Raw genomic sequence first — 4,708 nt, 5'->3', positions numbered from 1 at the left:
TCATGTTTTAGGTTCATTTCATTAGTAGATCTTATTTTTTAGTTTCATTTTGTTGGTCTTTGGTTTGTTTTTAGTTTGCTTTTGTGTATTAATCATCAGTACGTATATGATGTACTGGTGGTTTTTGATGAAAATAGTCCAGATCTAGTTATAAAATCATGTTTTACGTTCGTTTCATTTGGAGATCTGATATTTTAGTTTCATTTTGTTGGCTTTTGGTTTTGTTTCTGTTTGGTTTTGTGTATTAACCATCAGTACGTATATGACGTACTGATTTTCTGTGTTTACTATGCATCTATATGTTTTGCTTGTGTATTAACCATCAGTACGTATATGACGTACTGTTTGTATGAATCTTAATCGTAATTATTCGATTTTTTGATTAGATTATGATGTTTTTAGCTTATTTGAACTCTCAATTTGATTTTCTTGTTATTTTCGTTCTTTATTTTCTAAGAAAATCATGCTTGTTTATTGTTTCAGGGGTATTATCTAGCAGTACATATGTCGCATACTAATACAAACTACTTTTGATTCTGTTTTATTCTTAGTTTTATCACTTGTTGTTGTTTGATCCATAAGTACATATCTTCCATACTGAAATAATACTCTTTCGATTATGTTTTTTTATAGATTCATTCCATGCAGTTGTTTTTTAGTTCATGAATCAGCAGTACATATGTGGCATACTGATACAAAATGCTTTTTTATTATGTTTTATTCTTAGTTTTATCACTTGTTGTTGTTTCATCCATAAGTACATATATGCGATACTGAAATAAGACTCTCGATTTAGTTATTTTTCTTCATGGAGTTGTTTTAGACAGTGAATTAACAATACATATATTGAATACTGAAAAAGTTGCTCTTTGAATCTGTTTTATACATAGATTTTAGTCAGTTAATTCTTATGATTTTGTCAACACATATATGGAATACCGAAATAAAACTGAATCGTTAGGTAGTATTAATCTTGATGTTATCATATTACTTGTACTATTCATTTTTGTTCTGTTATTCATATATGGATTGTTGTTGTGTTTTAATTGTTACATTTTGGTCACATTTACAGGTTCAATATGTCTGATGTTAAGAGTGTTGGCGCTTTTTGGAGGAAGTGGTCCAATGGGAGTGGATCACTAGAGAGATCCTGTTTTTTTTTTTAACATGTAAGCAGTGTAGCAGATATGTACTCAAATTATGTAAGCAGTGTAGCGGATATGTACTCAAATTTCATAAACTGTGTAGCAGATATGTACCCGATATAATGAGCATGTAGACACACACGTTTGGTAGTCAGGGTATTGTGATCATTTTCATGTTTTAATTAATTGTGGATCTTCAGATAAAAGAAAATTCTGGTTGGACCCTATTATAAATAACCTTATGGGCTTAGGACCAAACAAGAAATTTTCCAAACATATATACAAGACTGCCTTTGATGGACTGCTAATTCTCAGTCCTTTTGTAACCAGACATTACTTGGGATCGTTTTCCGTCTGGGCCATAAATTCTTATTATTACAGAAGTTTGCAGAGATAGAACTCCTACTAAGCAGAAAATCTGAAGTTAATGCAATAAATACTAATTCACAATACGTCAACTACATTGTCGATACTTACCGGTTAACAACGTTGATCAACACTAAAGACATGGATCGGTATGAATCCCGAACTAAAAACATATGCTGCAACAACCAAACATCGTTGTGCTTCATTAAAGAAAAGTTAATGGTAAAATGACTTATAATTCTGAGTATATGCCTTAAGAGCATATTTCATATGAACCAGTGAAGCCACTATGGATAAAAATGAAAGAGAACATTAAACGGGAGACTTTCTCCCGTTAAAGAAACAAAAACTAAAAAAACTCCAAAAACGGGGGACCTTCCCCGTCAAAAAAAAGAAAAAAAAAACTAATCTCCTAAAACGAGGGACTTTCCCCGTCAAAAAAAGATAAAACTAAAAAAACTCCTAAAACGAGAATAGTCCCAAGTCAAAAAAGAAAAAAAAACTAAAAAAAGTTCTAAATTTTTTTGACGTTTCACTACCAACCACTCATTCAGTTGAACGAGTGCATGAACGTGTTTGGAGAAAAAGTGGGGTAAAAACTACCCATATGAGCCTCAAATCTGCTCAAATTGGTAGTGCCCTCTTTCATTTGAAAGGGTGACACTACCCATAAGATTTGCTCTAAAGACTAAATATTGGTCGTGCAAATTGGTTAGGAACCATTACAAGTTGCTATATTTTGTGCCCGCATCAGGCAGGTCCGTAAACCATCCGCTATCATCTTTTTTTATTCGGTGTCGCGGGGCTTTGCCCCCTCATTGCGATGAATTTATGATTTTTGATATTCTTATTCGCCTTGTCCCGTAGCATTTGCCTGTCTCGATGCATTTTTTATTTGGTGTCGCTGCTTCGCCCCACCCCGTTTTGATGCATTTTTTATTTTGGTCTTGCGTGACTTTGATGCTGGACGAAAACATGTCTTTTATTTTTGATTTGGTATGGCTCGGCTTCGCCTCGTCCATAGTTTATGATTTTTAATTTGGTGTGGCTCCGCTTCTCCTCGCCCGTCCTTAGTAGAAAGCATTTCATGAGACGTGTTACAAAAATTTCAAATCCGGCTTATGCTGGACCGAATACTGCCCCAAGTTATTAACTGAAAATCAAGCCGTCATTGCCATACACAGAATCCAAATCAAGAAAACCCCAAGCCTCCACGCCCCATTATCTTTGATAGTCTCTCCCAAGGCATTGCCCCATTATCGGAGAAAGTTCAATTCCGAACATTTCAGATTAACGGAGAGTCAAAGCTTAAAAACCACATATATTTTTCCCTGCAATAACTTAAGGTGTCATACGAAAACAAAGCCAATGAGGTGTTTCACTTTCTTTTTTTTTGAGGTATTTATTTCCTTTATCTGCAAACTAAGATAATTTAGAGGATATTATAGTTATACTACTGAAACTAAGCTCCAACAGAATTGATTAGGGATGATATGCTTAAACAGCAGTTTGCTCTGAATTTACAGAGCATCCATAAAGTTATGCTAACTTTATAATCTATCATTATTAACATGTCTAGAATCCAGTCATTAAGAGAAGTAACCTGGAATCCAGCAATGCTGCTGCTATGCATATTCAAGCTTCTCCAAAGAGCTTAGCAAATGGAGAAGTTATAAACAAATGTAAGGAAGTAATCTTTATAACAAAGACTACACCTGACACAATGAGAATCCTAATAACGCATAATATCACATTGTGAGGATTTTCCATATAGATAACAGGATTTAGGAATCGCCTTAAGATCCTAAATTACTTTCCAACGAGGTTCACTCTTTCTCTGAGAGTTATTGCATAAGGCATGATTAAATAACTTAACAAATAAACATCCATCCCTAGAATGTGCAGGTCTTATTTATTCACTAAATGGTCACAGGATCAAACCACTGATTAGAATGTGCAATGTCCTGATTAACAAAAACTGGTGCAGTAGACAGATTCCCACCTGGAGCATCTAATTTTGCATGGTCACTAACCCATACATTAACACAAATTCTAACACCGTTTCTGGTATGTGCTTACTAACCATAAATTTGTTCTAACCTCTACAAATGCTGGACCAAATTTAGGACTGTGACCTTTAAACATATGATTTAAAGATGCCTTAGCTTTTAGAATTTGAGCCTAGGTGATGAGGGTTTTCGATTGGCCTCCATCCAATTTTACGGAGCATTTCAACATTTAAGTCGTGGGGATGTAATCCCAGCTGACCCCCTATAATTTCAAATAGAGCTCCAGGGTTTCAGGTACAAACCCCTTTGCCTTACATGCTATCAATTTTATCCACAGGTTTGAGGTTTCGTGAATCTAGAAAATCAAAAATCAAAAGCTAAATTGATGTTTATACTTTAGAAATACAAAATCAAATATCAAAATAATATGATGAACAACAAATTATAGAAAACCATATCTAAGAATTCAAAGGAAAGTAATCCTTACCTCCGGAGCTGAGAATGGGAAACAGGAAGATTACTGTGGAATTGATAAGTCTAACCCTTATCTCGACAAACCCATATCAATTTCAGCTCCGATTCCCTCTTCAGATTCATCTGCAATTTCTTTTTAAACCCTAAATCACCAAACATCGATCGAAACATCATCCACAAGACCATTAACTCTTTAATCGAACACCATCGAGATCATCAGAATTTCAGATTCACTCTTAATCTCTCTCTTTAATCTCTCAATCTCTGCCTATTTCTCGATCTGAATCAGCACCAGGAGCTTCTTTTATTTCTTTTTTTCTATCGTTTCAGGTGAATGGGAGAATGAGATGAAATCTCATTGATGGAAAAACACTTGATGTATTGATTTGGGTTAGGTTTTCACTGGATTATTGTCCACGGTGTTACTTAACGTCCAGTTAACTATTTGATGTAATCAGAGTATAATAAATTAATTAAGCGTAAACTCTGATAAAACTATTGTCTACCCATAGGGCTGTCAATGGATAAATATCCGTCGGATATTGGCTAATCCGATAAGGTTAAGGTTAAGAGTTATCGGATATCCGATATCCGATAACATCCGGCGGATATCAAAAATCCAATCCGATAAGGTTTACCGTTAAGCTATCGGATATCGGATTTTTATCCGTTAAAATCCGATAGTTATCCCACAAAAAAAAAATGTTGAAAAAT

The 4,708-nt window shown here is 34.5% G+C and overlaps 1 long non-coding RNA gene across 1 annotated transcript; it reads right to left on the bottom strand.

Moving 5' to 3' along the window:
- Nucleotides 1-1,588: 1,588 nt before the first annotated feature.
- LOC113283429 lies at nucleotides 1,589-4,433 on the bottom strand. Its single transcript, XR_003327456.1, has 2 exons — nucleotides 4,008-4,433; nucleotides 1,589-2,842 (listed from the first exon to the last, which is right to left on the bottom strand). It is a non-coding gene; the product is annotated as an uncharacterized LOC113283429 (long non-coding RNA).
- Between the last annotated feature and the right edge of the window lie 275 nt (nucleotides 4,434-4,708).

Source organism: Papaver somniferum, chromosome 5 (assembly GCF_003573695.1).
Source record: "Papaver somniferum cultivar HN1 chromosome 5, ASM357369v1, whole genome shotgun sequence".
Lineage (NCBI taxonomy): Eukaryota > Viridiplantae > Streptophyta > Magnoliopsida > Ranunculales > Papaveraceae > Papaver > Papaver somniferum.
The sequence above is the reverse complement of the archived record's forward strand: the minus strand, read 5'-3'. Positions and strand labels throughout refer to the sequence as shown.